General features: G+C 39.9%; 1 protein-coding gene across 1 annotated transcript in view; it reads left to right on the forward strand.

Moving 5' to 3' along the window:
• Window positions 1-23,781, forward strand: part of LOC136857837 (cholecystokinin receptor-like) — a 445,250-nt gene that overhangs the window by 108,014 nt on the left and 313,455 nt on the right. The gene's annotated exons all lie outside the window — the stretch shown is intronic.

A 23,781-nucleotide genomic window follows, 5' to 3' on the forward strand; every position in this document is an offset into this window, starting at 1 on the left:
ATTAACAAAGTTCAAACACATGACGTGAAAATCTTCCTTGGAGATCTTAATGCAAAGACTGGAAGAGAAGAGGTGTATAAACACATAGTAGGGAAGGAAAGCTTGCATGAAGTCAATAATGATAATGGTTTGAGACTGATTGACTTTGCGAGTGGGAAGCAGATGATAATCAAAAGTACTTGGCACCCGCGAAATAACATATAAGGAAGGAGACATTGATGTCACCGGATGGAATAACAAGAAAACAAATAGACCATGTTATCATAGAAAGGCGGCATGCATCAGACATCATGGATGTTAGAAGTTGTAGAGGTGCTGATGGTGATTGAGACCATTATCTTGTAAGAATAAAATATAGACCAAAATAGACTTGGCGAGGACGGAAAAAGTAAGAAGAAAGACGGAGAATAATGTAGAGGGCCTCAAAAATCAGGAATTGCAAGAGAAATACAGAAAGAAAACATCAATTTTTTAAATAAGGAGTTATGGGAGAAATGAGAAGTGGAAAGTAAGAAGGGGATACTGAGAACAACTATCACGAATTTGCAGATGATACTTTGGGAAAGAAGTAACACGTAAACAGAGAAGAATGGTTTAATGAAGAATGCTTAACACTAATTCAAGAGAGGAATGAAGCTAGGGACATAATGCTTCAAAGGAGGACAAGGCAAACAGTGGAAGAGTACAGAGAGAAGTGGAGAAGAGCCGATAAGATAAGTAGATCCAAGAAAGATCGAAGAAATGGATGAAATGAAGGATAGACATGAGGCGCGAAAATGTTGTGAGAGAACAAAATATCTTAAGGGACGATTCAACCAAGAAATATTTTATTTAAGGACGAGGATGGACACCTCATTGGCGACGAAAGCAAAGTGCTCGAAAGATGGCAGGAGTATTTTTACAAGGTACTCAATGGAAATAATGAGGATGATAGAGAAGAGGAAAACATCAGTGATGACGGGGAAGAAAGAGAATCGGATGAAGAGTTAATAGATATGCCAGATTTAGAAGAGGTCAGGATAGAAATTAAAGCATTAAAGAACAACAAAGCCGCAGGTGAAGATGGGATGGAGACAGAACGTTGATAAGAACTGAAACCGAGGTTCTTGTCATTTAACTTAGTTTACAAGGACGTCAGTACGTTATTTTCAGAATGCCTGGAAACACCGGATAAATGATTAATGAAATACCTCGATATTTCCTTCCTATTATCATATTATCCTATTTTTATCACAACTAGTGTAAAATTTTTGAGCGATTATACTCTTATTACACTAGCTGTGATTGTATTTCTTATTCTTAGGTGCGCTTTTCTAAGAAACAATTGAACCTATAAATATAACGATTGTTGTAGGTATCCACAGGGTTTGGATATAGGCCTACATGAGGAGGGGGGGGGGAATATTATACTTTCATTATAATTAAAATTGCCTGATAAAAAGATTAAATGCGATTAATATACAATGCCTTGCCCTTCTTCTTTTCTTGAGATAGTATGTGTACATAGAAAGCACACATTTTCCGAAGGTGAAATAAATGACTCAATTAAATGTACAGTATATGAACTGGCAAATTGATGTGTTAAGTTTGAATTAATGACATTCAAATGCCCCCAAACTATTTGCCATATTGATAGAGAATTATTAAAAAATAAGAATCTTAACTTTAAAAGAAATATTTTTATTTAATTAGATGGAATATCGATGACTGTTGAAGTAGCGAAGGGCTGCTTATTCATTTATAATTTAATGAACGTCTATAGTGTCAATGCCATACTCCCTAAAATCACTGCCTCATGAATAAATGTGTTAACTCATCTGGAAATATTGCTCCGTTTAGCAATTAATAATGATTTAAATACAAAGCAATCAATCGCTGATCTGGTAAATGAAATGGCTTATGCCTTTTTGTGCCGGGATGTGTCCTCTGCTATAAGTCCCTTAACACACGTAAAATGAAATAGATAGTTTTCTAAGAAAAACGTGTCCTTTCTTCCATGTTCAGTCTAGCAATATGTGGCTATGGCAATAGGACCACTCTTCTCTGACATCTACACGTTAGCTTCCTTTCTGGATCAGTAGTACAGAACCGGTGTTCAGGTCGCAAGATTCCAGGCTCAAACCCGGCAGAGGTATTCGAATTTTGTAAGGAGGAAGAAAGTCTCTTCAGTATTCCACTTCGTACTATGTTGACATCACATTTGGCATTTTCCGGACAAAATTAGTGTAATCTGCATACTAGATCACCCAGTAGAGATCTGTTTCTTCTACCGTGTGATAAAGTAAGACGGAACGCCTGTGTAAACCCGCAGGCGTCCAAGTACGACGTCTAATCAAAATGTCTCTACACGTTTGCTGATTCCATAGGATTATTATTATTATTATTATTATTATTATTATTATTATTATTATTATTATTATTATTATTATTATTATTATTATTATTATTAACAACTGAATGTTATGAAATGTTTGACATTACAATCACCATCACAATCAAGAAATCTACGAATAAGGTATTTCCCTAATGTACGGTACAATAATCTATGTATAGCCTACCGGGCGAGTTGGCCGTGCGGTTAGGGGCGTGCAGCTGTGAGCTTCCATCCGGGAGATAGTGCGTTCGAACCCCACAGTCAGCATCCCTGAATGTGGTTTCCGTGGTTTTCCATTTCCACTCCAGGCAAATGCTGGGGCTGTAGCTTAATTAAGGCCACGGCTGCTTCCTTTCCACTCCTAGGCCTTTCCTATCCCATCGTTGCCATATGACCTATCGGTGTTAAGTAAATTGTAAAGAAAAAATATGTATAGCCCTTTTTTCTTTCACTCATTAACAACTTTCTAAAGCTAAATTACTCCAGACACGAAGTTATTCCCCATCCTGTCGCTATTTAGATAGACAGTTTGTTATCAGCTGTCTAACAAATGGGTGGATTTGGATACTAGTCTGGACTTGTAAAACATGCTTCTAATGAAATGTCGTAATTCAGTGTTAAGTTGAGGTATTTTTACCAAACTCTGTATCATGTGATCATCGAGGAACATAACGAGGGAAAATCATTCCATGTAACTCGGAACTTAACGCAACATGAGGTAAATTACCCAATATCCTTATCTGAATTCCAAATACTGTACATTCTGCCCATTCTAACTCATCTCGTATGACCGAATAATTTGCATGCTTGTGTCACTCCCATACATGATTTGGGCGTACACTCGTCTGCTAAGAGTAAGTAGGGAAATGTGGCTGTCAAGGTAGATAAATCACAGACGACATTTGCTGGCTCAGCATAGAGAAAATAGATCCATACTCTGTATTGAGTGTTGGTCACGTTTCTTTAAAATAATATTTAGTATTGCACTGAAAGCCTCCCAGTGTATGCTTAACTTTACACTAAAATCTGTTTTAAAATGTATACTGTTTTATTATCAGGTCATGTGGAATTTCATCGTTAGTTTTTGTTGTATATCTGTGGGTCTAGTTTAGTTTACTTTTCATGGAAATAAATCTGGAACATAACTTCAAAACTTAGATCATATTCTCCAGTAGCGTGTCAAAATACGGAATAGTCACAACAACTAACTCCCAGGATTATTACATACTGTAGGCCTACAACGAATTTGAGGAGTGTCTATTCAAAGGGTGCTATCTCTACGGTAAGAAAGTTGTAGAAAACGCAAGAAAACATAATAGAAGGCACATGGAACCTGCCCATGATCGGGTATGGTACTACTTTTAATCATTTACATTCGTCGCCATAAGACCTATCTGTGTCGGTGCGACGTAAAGCCCCTAGAAAAAAAAATCATTTACATCCTTCTGGTCTGGATTGTTCATGGCATTGGACAGCATTCAACTACTGGGATACGTATTGACGATACATTAAAAAAGAAATTTGAAGTTAATGTAGCACCTTTTGAACAGACACTCCTCATTTATGAATATGATTATACCAAGCACATCATCCAGGAGATCTAATGTAACAGAAACAATCGAAAATGGAAATCAAAACATCGTGAACGAAAGAACAAAATTATCTGTAAATACATCTTTTGGTGAAAAATTGCAATACAATACATTCATCTCCATAATAGACTGTTTTTAAACCGTTGAACTTGAATTATCCTCTGTGAATTTGCTATGCACATCCACAATCCCATAAAATCTGTTTTTAAAATATATACTGTTTAATTATTGATTGTTTTCACACCCTTTATCTTTGAATCATTAAATATTGTGTCTAAAGAATTTCGTCATGGTGTCCGTCATCTTCTCTTCCTGTCTATGGTCGATTCCATTATTCCCCAAGGTAACCTGTCCTCCACCATGCGTCTCACATGATCCCACCATCGAAATATGTATATATGCAGAGCTTCATCCACCGACTACATTCATAACTCAGCCTTTATCTCTTTATTCCGAGTGGCTTCTTGCTATGTTCCCACCTGATTTTACCAGCAATTATTCTCACCACCTTCATGTCTCTTACCTACAACTTTCAAATAAGATATTCTGAGTCTACCTAATCTACACTCTCGTACAATAAAGTCTGATATAAAAGTAGTATCGTCAGGGAACTCACTTCATTCTTAGACAATACTGCTGATTTTCATTGTAAGCTACCTGTGTTCGCTTTGCTGCACTTTGATTCGATTCCGCTTCCTGTACTACCATCCAATATTAAAATTCACTTCCTAAGTACTCGAAATGATCAACGAGTTCCTGTTTTATATTTCCTGCCTAACATTCAATCACCCTAGATTTCTTCCCAACTGACATCACTTTTGTCTTGGAAATGCTCATTTTCCTTCCATACTTGCCGCATCTCATTTCAGTTTTTAAGATACTAGAATGCTTTTTCTCAGAATAATATTAATAGTAATAAATTAATGTATTATTATTATGGCTTGAGCTACCTAGTGTAGGTATTTTGATTTGACACCATTTAGGCTGCCGGAGTGTTAATTTTTACGATCCTATTTCTGCTGAAAGATAGAGGAATTAGTTGTTTAGACGATGAATTATATATATTTAATTTTTGTATGGTCAACACCTAATGTGTCTTTCACATGTCGACATCACATGACATTGGGAATCTTCCTTTCTTTCCTTTGCAATTTGCTTAACGTCCCACCGACACAGATAGGTTGTATGGCGACGTTGGGATAGGAAAGACTACGAGTAGGAAAGAATTGACCATGGCGTTAATTAATGTACATCCCCAGCATTTGCCTGTTGTGAAAATGGGAAACCACGCAAAACCATTTCAGGGCTGCCGCCAGTGGAATTCGAACACGCTGTCTCCCACATGGGGTATCGAATCGACTTTCTTCACCTCGAAAAGTTCCAACTACCTCTGGTTTGGATCTGCAGTCTCAGGATCGGGAAGCCGACAATCAATCGCTGATTCATTGAGGGAGCTGCAACGTTTGTTGAACAGTTGATTAAGTCATAAAAATTTAAGCAAGTATGTTGATAATGAAATGATGCTGATCGTTGAAAAGCCTACCGGCCTGCCCACTGCTCATGGGATGTAAGTGATGATTATCTTGTTGTATTTCCCCTTGAAAAAATGGCCACCACCACCACCTGACAACTACGTTGTGTACATGTGCGTGTGACGCTATTATGCACTTGGACAGCAGACGTTGACAACCGGTACTGTTAGGTGTGTTATCGCTTAATTAATTAATGAAAGCCAACGCGCGTTAAGCTCCTTCAGCACAAAATTCACAATCAAATGCATCTACTGTTGGACTCTCCAACGACTATGTAGAATGAACAAGTACAAACCTCTGTGATTCTAATGCTATGGTGTAGTGCAGATGCGATGTCATACCTGCCAACGCGTGTGCAAGGAAGCAGCCGCTATTATGAATAATTTCCAAAGGTAAATGAAGCACTAGACCTGAAAGATGTCCGGCTCCACGGTGTAGGGTGAACATATCCGTCTGTCACCCGGCGACCCTGGGTTCGTTTCCCGGCCGGGTCAAGGGTTTTTAATTGTAAATAATTAATATCCCTGGCCTGGAGACTGGGTGTTTGTGTCGACCTTGACGTTCCTTTCCTCATATTCAACACTTTACACTTTCGCCATTTACCTAATACACGTAGGTTCCTCACATATGGTGCAAGTAGGTGCAAAAGATTCTCATAGGTCGACGCCCCGAACACATAGCATTTTAAAAAATCGGTTACACATAAAGTCACTGAAGTGCTTGGAATCTGCTCGGAGGACTGTCATCTAGCAGGAGATGGCCTCTCCTAACCAGGTGCGCTGTCTCTCACGTCCGACAGCTCCTCACTCGACCAGATAGAGCTGAGTGAATCCTGTTCCAAAGCCAGGATAGCAATTGAAATCCTTGAACGAGTCGACTTCGAACCCAGTAATTTCGAGTAAGAGGCAAAGTGTTACTCATACACCACGGGGATCGATTAGACCTACCACTAAGATTAGTATTTGTTTGATCCAGGGTCATTGTGATCATAGTTTTAAGAGGAGAACCACCCGGCAACCATCATCTGATAACAATAGAAGAGTTCCAAACCTTCGAAGAATGACGATGTCGGCAAAAGGCAGAGAAGGGTCATGAAAGTCATAAAAATGATATACTCTTTAGGGATCGCTAACATAAAACCGTCGGAGTCGTAACTGGTCGAGACTTAACTAAAGAAGAGGATAGGAAGGATGGACGAGAGAGACACAAGTATATGCTTCCAAGTTGTGAGCCCCCAGGTGTTACCTCTTTCAGTCATCTCGTATGACAGACAGCGGACACCACGAATATATTCCTCCGTCCTCAGACACAGAGGGAACATTTTTTTTTTTTTTTGCTAGGGGCTTTACGTCGCACCGACACAGATAGGTCTTATGGCGACGATGGGATAGGGAAGGCCTAGGAGTTGGAAGGAAGCGGCCGTGGCCTTAATTAAGGTACAGCCCCAGCATTTGCCTGGTGTGAAAATGGGAAACCACGGAAAACCATTTTCAGGGCTGCCGATAGTGGGATTCGAACCTACTATCTCCCGGATGCAAGCTCACAGCCGCGCGCCTCTACGCGTACGGCCAACTCGCCCGGTGAGAGGGAACATTTGAGGGACCAGCAGTTTCAATAGGGCAGTAAGGTTCAGAGCATTGTGATGTATTGTCTGTTCATTGTGTCGAGGCTTCTTTAGGAAAATAACACTCCGAGAATCTTTCCATGTGGTGGCTTTGGCCATAATTCATGTTCAGCCTCAGTATGTTCCCGATTTGAAATTGGAAACGATGTTCTGTTCTGACGATGGTTGGATTCGAATCAACCATCTTACGAATGCAAGCTTACTATTACATTCATCGAGCAAGTGGCCACGCAGTTTGGGTCACGTAGCTATCAGCTTGTATGCGGGAGATAGTGGATTCGAATCCCGCTGTCCGCAGACCTGAAGATTGTTTTCCATGGATTTCAATTCTTATACCAAGCAAGTGCTGGGGCTGTAACTTAATTAAGGCCACGGTCGCTTCCTTCCCACTCCTAGCCCCTTCCTATCCCATCGTTGCCAAAAGACCTACATGTGTCGGTGCGACGTAAAGCCGATTGTAAAAATGTTATAAAATAATATTGTTATACGAACATCCATTGCTACAGGGTTTAGGAAACAGTGCGGTATCGCATGTTTGTCCAGAGTGACGGACCTGAAAACAATGGCATGCATTTATCGCATTTAAAAGCCGTTAGATGCCATCCACCACAGACAAAATCGAACTCTTTATCCTGGGAACGTAAAAGCAACTATTAATCGAATGTGCACTGAGATTAGAAAAATTGGTCGAGTGTACTACAGAAGATATAAATATTAATCCCACTTGTAACTACCAATTTTTAGTCTGTTACCGAATAAAGTGTACAATTAAGCAAAATTGTTAAGTCACATTGATGCTACATCTAATGGTCTAACTGATCCTATTTAGAAAATGACTTGTATGAGATATTTATTGGTCGCATAACGTAGGAATGATAACGTACTTTCACATACGCAATACACACATGCATCCATACATACATACTCGGGTTGCCATCCGTCCCGTATTGTACGGGACATCCCTTATTTGAGGTGAAAATATTGCGTCCCGTATTATGAATTCTCCCGTAAAAACGATCGTTTGTATTTTTTGTGTCTCTTAATATTTTAAAATCCGTATTTTATTTGAGTGCCATCAAAGTTCAAAGCAGCTCTATTATTTATTCATTTTCTCTTTGGAGCCTCAGAAGAAGGAAATCTCGTGATGTCTCGCCATTTGCTGGTAAAGCTGAGTATGCTGGGTTATTTACCTCGTCTTCCGCCGCGTACACCCTAGGCCTTCCATTCCAATTTGTAACGTGATTTTTTATGCTGTTTGATACTGAATCTGCGTAATTAACTAAAATAATTGAAATGGAAGAGAGTTTTGTCTTGTTGGGAACATTTCTGCCAGTATTTTGGAGAGTACAGTAGAGGCCTCAAACAAGTGGTTGTCAGTGTTTACTGGTCATAAAGGACAACAGAAAATAATAGAATTAGAAAATTGTCTCTTTTGTAATGAGTATTCCTGGGTCAAAAGCATTTGTTGAACGCATATTCTCCTTTGTATCTAACAAATGGTCAGACCGTAGAAACTGGTGTTCAATAGCCCTGATTAAAAGTGAACTACTAGTTACTATATACATGAACATGTCTTGTAGAAAGTTCTATGGCATGATGCAGTTAGACAGTGCAATTTCAAAGTCAGCTATGTCAAATGTGAAGTAGAGATGGAGAAAATAAGGTAGTTCTAGTAAGTTTTTTCTGTATGTTTTGTCATACCTAATGCATTGTACTGCATGTACTGTTAAGAGGGTGTAAGTTAGTTTATTTTATGAATTTCAGCAAGTATCTTATTCTGTTAATGAAACTAATTATATTCTAATTGAAACTGGTATCTAACTTTTGATTTTCAAGTATTTATGAACTGTCCCTTATTTTTGTAAAAATATCCCCTATTTCTAGGTAAATGTCCCTTGTTTGTTATATAAAGAAGTGACAACCCTAATACATACATACATACATACATACATACATACATACATACATACATACATACATGCATACATACACATTGCAAACAAATTGTGAACATCTCAAGTTCTTGCAATCGTATATACCGCAGCTCATGTTGTTAATCCAAGTTAGTACACTTGTATGATGTAAACACATCAAACCTTTTCGATTACCAATGCAGTGTTAATAACTCACGTTGCCCCTTAAGGAAATGGTACTAAAATCTAATTCGAGCCATATCATTTCCTCTAAAGCTGTATTCATGCGTACGTGTGTATCCAACTGGAATTCACAATACTCTTTAGAACTCTTATGTAATAGAATTTACATTATACATACTTGCCTTGCAATCTTAGACTAACCATTGTTTAGGAGATGACAAAGTTAACAGATCTGCCGTGGACACTAATCACATGAGTGATGTCCTAATTAAAATAACTTTAGATGGATGTTTGCCGAGGCAAATATTCAATAGGACTTTCTGTCAAACTACATCTTTGCTATGACACGGCTTCAGCAAATTATATTTCTTACTTCCTCTTGCTTTCAGCCAAGAAATACTTTTACACAATTTGTAATTTTACAGTTTACATTTCATTTATTCAATCTACGAAAACTGGCGTGAAACTGACAAAATTTACTTTGGACAACTCGTGTCGGTGGTGTTTAGAAACACACCAGCTATTGTACAAGTCGTTGACGGGACAGTCACTCAGCATAAGTATGATGACATTTTTTTAATATTGGCTGATTGCCATGCGGTTTTTACTTTAAGACCATAGCAAAACCCACCAACAATTAATATGATTGAACAATATTTCCATGTTAGCGATGCTCGGCTTTATTATGGTATGAACAATGCAACAAAAGTAAAAATTCATAAAGATATCTGTTATCATAGTCAGTACGATAGCACACATAAATGATATCGATTTATATTAAATTTTATTCACCAGTTTTCTCATGGCTCGACGTTGATATGAACTACGGAACAGAAGTCTGAATTGCTGAATATCTTCGTTATCATAGACGGAACGGTGAAGCTGTATCTGACATAAATGGTCAGAAATTCTATTGTCTATAAATTCTGTTATGTAGTATTTATCGATAAGACCAGTAATAACAAAGATGAGAATAACATTTTGGCCTTCCCCTAGACTACCATTCAAATTATTCTGAATAATATGTATAGCCTAAAGCGTAGTGCTCTGACTTTACATTCAAATTTACATTAAATTGTGTTTAGTCATTTCCTTGTGATGTGCGTACGTACATACATACAGACGGGCACGGTAGAAAATTAAACAGTTCTTCTGACTGTAGACTTGGGCGACACAGAAATACCATTCTGTTTTTATTTCTGAACTATGTACTGAGAAAAGTCATATTTATATAGAGAGATAGGGATACCATCTCCCTGTCTGACGCCGAAGCTTCCAAGCAAGCTTTGCGTTTTGCTGGGAAGATTGCACAGCTGTCCCAATTACAGTTGACCTTCGTTGAGTTGATCTAAAGCCTCATAAAATTCAATGATTTGGTTATCTAATAACTCTACAGTTGCGTTAGGAAACGAATCTATTCAAACCATCGCTCTAATAGCCTCACTACACGCAATACAATCTAAGCAGCCTTTTTATAACTACTGTTCATAGCCCAGCACCACTAGCGAGCGAAGGATTGATGATTTATTTCAATTATCCCTCGAATATCTTCCACCGCTTTTACATTACTTCCGGGAAAATAGAAAGTAAACAAAGTTCACGAAAAGGGCGCTAGCCCGACGCAATATTTACGAGATGGTTTCTCCACTGTTCAACAGTTTCCTTCACACCATGCCCCACTCTCCTGGCACTAGTCACGTACGCGACAATGTGCGGCTGGCGTGACACAGGATTTCACCTCGGAGCGTTTTAGCAAAGCTTCAAAATGGTGCTGATGATTCTCTACTTAGATTAGGATAAGCCTCATCATATACTGCATGTGTGCAATCTACGAGAACCGATCGTGTCAGAAGGAAGATGTGTGTATTGCACACATCAAAAGAGTGAAGCATAATTGGAGTTTACCCACTAATGTCTAATTTTATGTTTCATTTATGGTTAGATAGTAAGTACGTTTTTTAAATCATGGCAACACTGCCTTCTTCGCAGCTCGGGTCATTTTACTCACGAATGGTAAACAAATTCAATGTACTAGAGCTGAAGTGATGTCAGAACAAGCTTGTCAGTGATCCTTGCTTCTATCCGCTGCGTACCAAAATGCCTCGTCATACACTGCGTATGCCAGATCACATCGAAATCATCACTTTGGTGGAACAGAACGTGATAAAATTTGGCGTTGCCAACATTGATAAAGTGAATCAAAGTGGTATCTTCCATGCAGTAATATATCTACATCGTGCCGACCATCCACGCAAAAGAACAGCAGCTCAAGCCCGGAGCATGTGTATATCTGCACGTGGACCGAGACGCCACAGGAGTTACATGCAATACACCACGGCCGACTGGATCCCTCGCTGCGAGCTAGCTAGAGCGACGCATCAAGTCGGCCGTGAATACACCACTGTGTGCAGTAGACTCCATGATGGTGGTCTGTACTCAAGAAAACCGCTCAGGAATCATCCAATTCGACATCACATGGTGACTCGCATTTGATGGGCTAGGGGACATAAGAGGCGTGTCTGATCAAAAGGTGCTATTTCAACCTTAAGAAAGTTGTGGGATAAAGGACATGAAACGTAAATAATAGGCACGTGGAACGTACCCATGATCGGGTATGGTACAACTTTTAAGGAATTACATCTTCCTGGTGTGAACTGCTCATGGAAATCGATAATATTCAAATACTGTAATGCATGTGCTGATTTATTTTTTGGAAGTGGAAACAGCACTTTCTGACTAGACACTCGTCAGAAGGCTTGGACACAAGGGAAATGGTCCAGAAAAAGTCAGGTTGTGAGTTTCACAAATAGGAAGAGTCCTCTCAGTTTTAATTACTGCGTTGATGGGGTGAAAGTTCCTTTTGGGGATCATTGTAAGTATCTAGGTGTTAATATAAGGAAAGATCTTCACTGGGGTAATCACATAAATGGGATTGTAAATAAAGGGTACCGATCTCTGCACATGGTTATGAGGGTGTTTAGGGGTTGTAGTAAGGATGTAGGAGAGTGCATATAAGTCTCTGGTAAGACCCCAACTAGAGTATGGTTCCAGTGTATGGGACCCTCACCAGGATTACCTGATTCAAGAACTGGAAAAATCCAAAGAAAAGCAGCTCGATTTGTTCTGGGTGATTTCCGACAAAAGAGTAGCGTTACAAAAATGTTGCAATGTTTGGGTTGGGAAGAATTGAGAGAAAGAAGAAGAGCTGCTCGACTAAGTGGTATGTTCCGAGCTGTCAGCGGAGAGATGGCGTGGAATGACATTAGTAGACGAATAGGTTTGAATGGCGTCTATAAAAGTAGGAAAGATCACAATATGAAGATAAAGTTGGAATTCAAGAGGACAAACTGGGGCAAATATTCATTTATAGGAAGGGGAGTTAGGGATTGGAATAACTTACCAAGGGAGATGTTCAATAATTTCCAATTTCTTTGAAATCATTTCGGAAAAGGCTAGGAAAGCAACAGATAGGGAATCTGCCACCTGGGCGACTGCCCTAAATGCAGATCAGTATTGATTGATGATGATGGTAGTGATGATGATGACGAAGATGATGATGATGATGATTGTTTAAAGAGGCCTTAGAACGTTTATCACTGATGAAGTTCGAATTGGCTTACACCATGGTGATAACTCTCTGCAAATGTGAACGTTATAATGAATCATACACAATATAATGTCGCCAACGACTTGACGGTTCATCGCTATCCTGGATAGGTATCATGTTCGACCACCATACGCCACTGGTTCACACTCAAAGAAATATGACGGGTGCAATGTACGAATACAAAATTCGCTGACCCATAGTAAGTGGTTTTGCAAGGACTGAAGAAGACGGTTTGCTCTGCAAGATGAGAAGGCTCGTAGACATCGTGCTGGCGCTGTGGTCGGATACAGGTAGGGAATGGCCTGGCCAGCGCTTTCTCCAGACGTGAACTGCCTAGAGATGCATGAACCTTTCTTTAGAGAACAGTTTATAACCGTCAGTGTCCAACACTTATTATTCATATTGTAAAATACGCTGCCATTGAGGATTGGGATTGTTTGCCTCAAGAAATACTCAATGATTTTGGTACTGAGCGCTCCCCATCACACCCAAGATTGCCTCATGGTTCGCGGAGGAGCAGGACATTATTGACTCGTGTGACTGCATAGTAAATCTGTCTGTAATTTTTTATGTTCTAATTGAGGAGGTTCCTTAATTTGTTTGTCTGGCATATATTGAGTGTTTTTCTTTTCATACTAGGCCCAAAGTTACCGAGAAGTGAACGTTTCCGTTATAGACCTACTTACTATTCTCGTTTTCACATTATAGAATACGGTATCGATTCCACCATAATGCAACGATATCTGGTACATGCTTAATATTTTTGATGAGTGCATAAAGATCTATCGAACCATGCTCTGCCCATCTTCCTCTGTCAGTAGCTATTTATCTCCACCGACTGTGATCACGTACTGCAATTATTGAGTTACGTGACACTCTTCGTGACACACGATCTACACCTTTTATGCGGCGACTGGTAACAAGAAAGTACGTAGTCGTACGTCAAAACAGAGATAATAAAAGCATATTGTTCTCAGCCAGTATTCTTTACGAAGTAACATCCTGTGTCTACTGTATACCGAGTGCGTGTGATCTTTAAATAAGAAAGTTATAATTGATACACTACTCAAACAAAGCAGGAATACTTACTTATCGTATATCTTTTAGTGCCGGGAGTGTCCGAGGACACTTGTCTTTTGAAGGTCTTTCTATTTGATGCCCATGGGAGACATATGCGTGTATATATGGAGTGATGATCATGATAATGATGTAGGGAGAGGGTGAAACTTGAAGCACGGTGTCGACACGTAGCCTACACCTGTCGAATAGACTAACGGCAAGAGGGCTGCTCAAATCTTTACGTCGCCATCCGACGGACGAATCATCATTAGCGTCATACGATCATTGTGTAGAGGTTTGGAATTTAATCCAGGCTTTCGGTAGGCAATATAGTGATTAGAAATTGCATACCACCACCTACCCTCCCTGCTATCATTCTGATGGTGAAGCTTTCTTCGAAAAACGGGACTCGAACCAGTTAACTACGGTGTTAGACCTTACAGATTTGAAGCGTTGACGATCATAGCCACCAGGTGAGCTACATGTGACGCTAATAGTTATATAGCCTATTCTTAAAGGATGTGAGGAGTACTGACGAATCAAGGATGGTTTTGCGCAATGGAGCAATAACGAGGGCTTGCAATAGAGTTCAAAACTGGTCAATTCACTGTACGTCTCGAATTACATATATTGTGTTTTCTCTTCCACATTTCAGGTAATACAAATTAGATTTAATAAGAGAAACAGTAGTTTAGAAACAGGTGTAGATTGTGTGAAACGTCTTCACGCAAGTTGGGAATGTGCATGAGGTAAAATGAATAAATTAAATAAAACATATTTCAAAACGTGGATCTCATCTTTTATCGTTTTCAGACACTTCATTATCTTCGAAATCCACCGCGTTCGAACCGCCATCAACGTTAGAGGTAGCACCACCATCGCCGTCAACTTCCATTGCATGCATACCTGTCGTGAGCACTTAGTCGGTTGTAAAAATGAATTTCCGTCCGTCCCAAAATACCATGGAATTTCCATGGATGACGAGAAGAGATGAAGACAAGAATAGCATTGGCAAAACAGGCATTTATGACTAAGAAATATATTTTAACCAGCACACACATGAATATAAATGTCAGAAAATCCTTTGCAAAATCATATGTATGGAGTACACTTCAGTATGGAAGTAAGAGTTGGACTCTGGGTAAATTAGAAAGGAATCGACTTGAAGCTGCTGAAATGTGGATATGGCGGAAAATGACCAGAACGAGCTGGACGGAAAGAAAAACCAACCTGGAAGTCTTAAGGGAAGCTAAAGAAGAGAGAAGATTCTTAAAGGAAATGGAAAACAGGAAAATAAAATGTATTGGACATGTCATCAGACACAATACTTTCATCACTAACATACTTGAAGGGAAAGTGATGGGAAAGAAAGGGAGAGGAAGACCTAGGATGAAGTATTTGGACGACATCAAGAAGAGGTTAGGTTGTAACAATTACATGGAACTGAAACGAACAGCCAATGAAAGAAGAGAGTGGTTGCATCGACAAGGCATTAGCCTTTAGAATATTGATTGACATTCTGAGCTCCTTAGATACAGAGTTTGATGGTCTTTTACCCTCTAATCTTGTTCTATAGGCACTGACCCCTATTTCGGAGATATACAAATCTTTTTTTATATTTTAAAACTCAAATCTTTCAAAAAAAATTTAACCTTTGTAAACTAAATAAACTATTTCTTACTTTTAGCCGTTATAAAGGTATAAACACTTTGCAATGAATCCAGTCGCCAATTCCTCACACAATTTTACTTCCAGTTAAACTAATGTTATGCAAGTTGCAGCACGCAATTTTATACTTATATTTGTGACCATCTTTTGTATGATGACTTCATCAATTCCAAGATGCCGTTTCTTTTACTTTACCTACCTTCCTCTTGCTAATGTTACATCACCCGTTAAGATTTCTCTTATACTTCCTAATTTATAAATAAATGTTTGGTGTAAATAATTTCTTGCACCGTCGGCAGTCATTACTACTACTTCGTACCCCATCCCCCAGTCCCTCCACCACCCTCGCCTTTGAAACGTACTGATTCATAAGATGTTCCACGTCAAAGAATTATCTTGAACTTACGTCATTTATTATCAATGAATATGTGATGATTTAGTATTCATTTTCCATTGACCGGGCGAGTTGGCCGTGCGCGTAGAGGCGCGCGGCTGTGAGCTTGCATCTGGGAGATAGTAGGTTCGAATCCCACTATCGGCAGTCCTGAAGATGGTTTTCCGTGGTTTCCCATTTTCACACCAGGCAAATGCTGGGGCTGTACCTTAATTAAGGCCACGGCCGCTTCCTTCCAACTCCTAGGCCTTTCCTGTTCCATCGTCGCCATAAGACCTATCTGTGTCGGTGCGACGTAAAGCCCCTAGCATTTTCCGTTGCTATAAAATACTGTATTTTAAATCATCCTTCGTCGTCAGTAGCAGCCAAAACTATGACTTGAATATATTTAAGCAACATGTAGGCCTACCAAAAGCGATATTGTATATTTCGAGTGAGATATTTACGTTCGAGCTGCAGGCGAAGACGGAAGGTAGACTTATCACTTAACTGGCTCTTCCGTACATTTTTTTTTTTTTTCTTTCCATACTTTGGCTAAATTCTTCATTCATTCTTAATCTGTTAACCCTCCAGGGTTGGTTTTACCCTCGGTCTCAGCGAAGGATCCCACCTCTGCCGCCTCAAGGGCAGTGTCCTAGAGCGTGAGATCTTGGGTCAGGGGATACAACTGGGGAGAATGACCAGTACCTCGCCTAGGCATCATCATCATCATCATCATCAGAGATGATTTCTAATAACAGTTTCTGGAAGGTATCAAACTGTACGTAAAGTGCTATTATCCGTACACTTTTGACTCTGCAAAGAAGGCAGTTTCGTCATAGTGTTGAATAAGACAACTTACTTCCCTAGAAAAAATGCAACAACGGTATACGATACTTACTATAGTGGAACGGGAAAAATATACAGCAATAACGATAAAATTATCTGTAATATGTAACAAACGATAATTGACATCCTCAAACATCAAGAATGGATATTCTCGAAAAGAGATGGTCTATATATTCCTTGCAAAATAACTGTGATCAATGACATAAATAAAATCAGATTTGTCCTGCATTACCCACCAATTCCGCAGAGAAATATATATTCAGAAAAATAAGCGCTGCTAGATTCGTGCCTCAGTACACAGCTCAGCACGCTTTCTTCTCGTCAATTTTATTGATGGCAGTGAGTCGAGATGAGAGTGAGAGTGAACAGGATGGTGGTTTCTTTGATCATCACCTCCGGTTGAGTAGCGCGAAGTGGAAGGACCGCAACATTACCACACAAAAGCAATTAACTTGAAAAGAGGGAACATTTTCAAAGGAATGCTGAACATTCATCTGCTCCTTAAATGCTTCAGAAAGAGAGAGGCAGATCTCCCACTAAAGCTCTTAACTTTCTGTGAGTAAAGTGACTGACAGAATAAGGTGAACTCATATTTCCAGCAGAAGAGGAAACTTATTTCCGATTGACAACTTAGTGGGTTGGTGAAAGGAATAATATTCTAAATAAACATTCAGGATTGATCTTGGAAGAAACTTAAATGTAATTACATTTAGTTCAATAATTACATCCTTCATATAATTCTTCTTCTTCTTCATCTGTTTACCCTCTAGGGTTGGTTTTTCACTCGGACTCAGCGAGGGATCCCGCCTCTACCGCCACAAGGGCAGTACCCTGTAGAGTGAGGCTGTCGGTCAGAGTTTACAACGGTGGAGGAGGACCAGTACCTCATCCTGGTTGCCTCACCTCCAATTCTGAACAGGGGCCTAGTGAGGGATGGAACGATTTTAAGGGATAGACAAGAATGAGGAAAGGAAGCGACCGTGGCCGTAAGTTAGGTACCATCCCGGTATTTGCCTAGAGGCGAAGTGGGAAACCACGGAGAGCCACTTCGAGGATGGCTGAGGTGGAAATAGAACTTCCTTCTACCTTATGTTCAAGCAACATACTAGGCAGGTTTTATGGAGAAAACATCTCATTTAAATGATCATAAAATAATAAATTACGTGCATTACCATACATAATATAGAAAATTTTGTATTTGAACAATGTCATTTTTCTCTCCTGAGAGGTTCAGTACTCATAGTTACGTTACTTACGCCCTATGTCCTCGAATACTGGTTCTGAAGCAGAGAATATTAGGCATACAAAAGTAAGAAAACAAAAAAATTGGTAATAATCGCAGACAACAGGCAATCCAGTGTGTATAAAATAATTAAATACCGGGCGAGTTGGTCGTGCTGTTAGAGGCACGCGGCTGTGAGCTCGCATCCGGGAGATAGTGGGTTCGAACCCCACTGTCGGTAGCCCTGAAAATGGTTTCCCATTTTCATACCAGGCAAATGCTGGGGCTGTACCTTAATTAAGGCCACGGCCGCTTCCTTCCCATTTCTAGGCTTTTCCTCTCCCATCGTCACCATAAGACCTATCTGTGTCGGTGCGACGTACAAAAACTAGCAAAAAAAAGTCCCGCCTCCGCTTCGACCAGCACAAATCTCAAGTGGAGTAACCGGGATTTGAACCACGGAGCCCAGCGGTGAGAGGCCGGCGCGCTGCCGCCTGAGCCACGGAGGCTCTGCGCCTTAAATAGACCTCTTAATTTCCTTGGTACATTTTTTCTTTTTTTTCTTACTGTTTAATAGAAACAGCTGCTTGAAGTTGTGTTTGAAGAAGAGTTAGTCGACACGCTAGCCACGTGATACTTCAACTTATCCATGAGGGGCAGCGGTCGCTTTGGCAAACCATTACAATTAACGGGTTATGTGTGCCTTGGACTTTTTAGATTTCTATTCCAAACCTGCAGTTCAATTATCCGAGTTAATTTTACTATTCAGTATGAGTGGTCACGAAAATGCACCTAAATTCAAATTTGAAATTAGAACACATAGGCTAAGATAAAAACTCTAAACTTTACACCATGATTAAGGGGAGCCATTGGAAATTTCAAGTAACTTCAGGGAATTGTTGAGAAACTGTGTATCCCTTCATCTCTCGTTGCAAACTCTGTAATTAACCGCATCATTCACTAAAGTAAGGATAACAGATTGAAGCTGGCTTGCGTAAGCATTACTTTGAGCAACTTTACTCGTGAAGGGTGAAATAACTGTTATAACAGGGCCGTGTATATGTGATATAAGCTGCGGCTTTAGTTTTTACCTTTTGAGGGGGACATGCTAAATATCGCACGCGCAAATAATTTTAACTGTAAGGTATAGCTTTCATTTACAAAACAAATTTCTGGAAACATCCTAAGTTTAGTGCCGGGAAAAAAGCAATTAATCATAAGCATAAAATACACTATGTAGACCTAACATACCCTTTCTACAAACTAGACTGTTCTAGCTTAAAAAATAAATACACAGTTTAATTTACGTCAACATAATACAAGTTAATAATCAATTGACTCACCAAATGGGGATCCCAATATTACACCCGCTGGTAGTAATCTAAGATACCAAGGCACATCTCCTAATGACCAGCACCAAACTGGGTCTCTATTCTACTATTCTTCGAAAGAAAAATAGTAGCCACTTTTATTTCATAAAAATAGTAAGTGGTCTTGGTGTGTATAGCCTATGATGCCTCTATCGAGGAAGGATGGAAGATTCGCTCATGTTCTATATTGTAATTATTTCTTTCGAATAATATAAGATTATTTGAAGGCAATGCTGTGTGGCAAATTAAAAATATTGAGGTAGCATTCGGTACTCATATGTGTGAGTGTACCACTACTGTTACACTAACTGCTGCGGTGGGAAGTGTTACCAACAGGGGACAACTGCGACGATATCACTTTATATCCAGAGGTTGATACATCATCTTTGGATTTAGAGTTGAAATTGTTCCTGTTCATTGATGGCGAAGTCCGGAAAGGTATGTTTCATTACACGTTGTACTACCGTAAATCCAAACAAATTATTATTATAAAAAATGAAAAGTTGACGAGATATGACACATAAATTTATTTGATGGGGCACGTCCAAACTGTATCCCACACTCTCTCCAATGACACTCGTGAGACCTCGTATAACGCAAACGAGAGGAATTTATACGAAGAAGAAGAAGAAGAAGGAAAATAGTAATTATGTATGATTAGTTCATTTATGTGTCAAATGCTTGAAACACCGATCTGTATATACGTGAGTGTGGACTGTCTATACACGTAGCGTGTTGTATATTTCCATTTAATCTCCTAACAATCGTCACTCAGGACATATTAGCACGTATTTTGGTGTGTATATACAGTGTATCTCGTAAAACTCCAATCGTCATAGGAAAAGTCGCCGTACTTTTATATAACATACACCTCAATTGAGTGAGTCGCACGTTCTGTAATGTACATGAGAACTGAAGAAGCAACCATTATCGGAAGCCAACACTAAAAGCAGTTCTGGTGGGATCTACCCCTACAAATTCAGTAACACACAAAATGGTTCTGTAACGAATGCGTATATTCTTGACAACTTTTCGGGGATCTAAAAGTATATATATCGTCCACCCCACCTCTCTTTCTCACTTCAGTTCAACGATCGTCATGCCGGCATCTCCTTTGACACAATCTATCCAATGTTATCTTGGCTTTGCAGTTAAGTCGGTGGATGCAGAGCGATGCAGAGTGGGTCTGGGCCCATAAGTGGCCACGGCTGGTCCGTGGTCCAACAACAGCTCTGCTCTCCGACCGGCCAACCGAGCAGTGGAAGGGTGGTCACGGCTCTACCGTGGCTCTACGCCTCTGCATTTGGGAGACGGATCAGGGCTGGACCTCACGACTGGCCCTAACCGTCGGCTGTCCTGAGAATGGTTTTCCGTTCTCCTGCACTAAGGCGAATGTCCGGACAGTTCCCCGTATAGTCCACAGCCGCCAACCCCCTCACCTTCTCCGTGCACCTCCTTCACCGTAACAAATCTCCCGGCTTGAGAGGCGGCGTTACCGTCTAGGAGACCCACCACCCCCTTTAAGGGAGGAATGAAAACATTTTATCAGTAGTAGTAGTAATTTTCAGTTAGTTCTTTGAAACCCACAATTCTAAGCTTGACATCCATTTCCACGGAGGTGCCTCTCATTATATCCCCAATGTCCTTGTAACACTATGCCCCCATCGAAGCAGAGCTTTGGCTTGACTTGCTCCGAGATTTTCTTATCACCCATTATGGTCTCCCACGGTATTCTTATAAGACATTTCCAACATCTTCGGGGTCCATTATTTGCAGCCCAAAGTGGCTAAAGAGGTAAAGAAAGCACTGACCAGTCAGCATTTGGTTCTATGATGTCCCAGCATTTTGCAATATTTTTCGAACCTATAACATAATTCTTCTCAAGTGACATCCTTCATTTTGACTTCACGGATGTACTCACTTTCACGATTAATCTTAGAATCAGATATGTTCTAAAAGTCGTGGAATATATATTAGACAGCATAAAGAAATAGCATGTACAGTAGTCAGAAGAAAGAAACATAGATTCTGTGGCGATTATTCAAATGTTCAAACGGAAATGTCATGGTATAGGTGGAAGTCTTTGCGTCAAAGTGTTATCTGGTGTCCGCCCAGAGGGAAGGAGATTATAAGTATGAAGGTGAACTTCAAGGTAGAAGAAAATCTCCCCCCTCCGCACTGAATTCTTAAGAGCGCAAGAGACAAAACTGAGACATAAGTAATTAGAATCACAGCTTCTCAGATGGTAATACAGTAATAATGGTGTGTTGCCGCTGGATATGACTGGTGCAAGTCTTTCGAGTTGACGCCTTATAGTCAACCTGCCCGTCTGTGAAAATGGGGCCCTATCTGTGATGAATTCTAATGGTGAAAATGGCACAGACATTCAGCCCTGAAGCCATCAGAATCAACCAACGATGGTTAAAATTCCCGACCCGGCTGGGAATCACACCCGGGACCCCTTGGAACAAAGGCCAGCATACTAACGATTAGCCATGGAGCCGGACACACAGGTGGTAAACTAACTACTTAACTCGGAACATTGTTTAGTATGGCATGTAACTTCGCAGCAACACTTGTAAATTACAGTTCTATTATTTACAGCTAGCTGGATATATATTGATATATAAAAAGTATTATTTTCTGTACACTTCAAATATTCACATATTTGCCACATATTCCATTTTTATCTTGACTTGATATACAAAAGGCCAGTTCATTTTTTATATGTCTGATTCTTAGTTACACTATCGGAAAACGAAATATTAGAATTTATCGAAACTCGACAGGGAGAGCAGAATTGTGCATTTGGATATTATTATGCCCTAGGGATCCAAAACCGGAAATCAAGAATTTTTTCTTCGTATTAGCTGCCTTGAAAAACTGTATTTCCAACCCTTGTACCGTTTCTCTACGGAATTAATGGATATGAAGTGAGATGAATCTTCGTAGCGAGTGTTTACGAACAAATGCCTTTCCTGATGTCAACCTCATCAAAGGAGTTAATCAGACGAAATATGTGGCGTGATAGATGATAGTAGGAAGGAAGAGGGTGAAATTCGGTGACGACACATAACCTTCTTGTGGCTAATAGCACTAAGGTATCTGCTGAAGGCTTAATATCCCCCATCCGATGGACGAATTACCATCAACAGTCATTTGCCCTCACTTCGTAATGTGCTCTCAGCATATGTTTCAAAGGGTACAATATGAACGTCGATGAGAGATTTGGAATTGAATCCTGGCTTTTGGTACGCAATCGAGTGATTTGAAATTTTCTACCTTTCCTACCCTCCCAGCCCACATTCTGATGGTGACCATTTTTTTCTACCAACGGGATTCGAACCGGCTATTCACGGTGTCGGACGGTATAGACTTGAATCCTTAACGATCATAACCACCAGACCACCAGGCGGGTTTGCTGCATTAAGAAACTGCATAGTAAACGTAGTGAAAAATATAATTTCCGAACTTTTATGTTTCATCTATTCTTACTGGGCGAGGAATGTTGACACAGATATTCGTCTTTATTACATTTTTAATCAACAATACCAGTAAACTAAGCGACTATTATTAATTAATATGTACTCTTCTTCTTCAGCTGCCATCTATCTGCAAAACCTAACCCATCAGCACCGGGTGCAACAGCTACACTAGTTCGCAAATACAATTCCACAGCATGTGATCGTTATCCCCGATTATGCAAATTTCCATTCCAGATTCTTGGCGTTATAGTGCACCTGGAGATAAACGATGGCATTTCATCATCTCCTGTTATCTAATCACAAAAAGTTGCCTGTATTAGTGCGACCTGTGTACTAATTACTCCGGACAATCAGCCCGACTCAACCAAACCCTGCTGCGTGTCTGTGGGGAGAAACTGGACGTGATAAGAAACTTATCAATTAACTAAAAATATATATTTATACTTCGATTTGATAAAATATCACCCCCTAAAAAATTGTACAAAATAATACTCTTATAAATAAAATACTCACTACGCCATGGTGTCAAACCTTGGCCGCCGTAAGCGCAGAGTCCATGCCAGAAATAGCTGAATATGCGGGCGCAAGTCCCTTCTACTCAGTCGGGTTGTTCTTCCCCATGTTGCTTATTCAGGGCTGTGCACATCTACAAATGACAGGATTCAGTTACGGTTGAAATGTGTCTGGTGGGAGCATAGATGGTAAACGGAAAACAGTTACCCTCGTCCTCAGACAAGAAATTCGTCCGGCCATGACTACGACTATTCTAACAATGATAGTTTGAACTTCGCTACTTTGCTCCAAGTCAGGGGTTTCATAATATTATCATTTAAACTTTCACGGCCCGTGATGTACGATGTATGTTTTCGGTTTATACCGTGTAATGAACTATATAAACACTCTCAACGCGTTTCAAAACGAGCCTTGTCT

Source organism: Anabrus simplex, chromosome 1 (assembly GCF_040414725.1).
Source record: "Anabrus simplex isolate iqAnaSimp1 chromosome 1, ASM4041472v1, whole genome shotgun sequence".
In the NCBI taxonomy this organism is placed as follows: domain Eukaryota; kingdom Metazoa; phylum Arthropoda; class Insecta; order Orthoptera; family Tettigoniidae; genus Anabrus; species Anabrus simplex.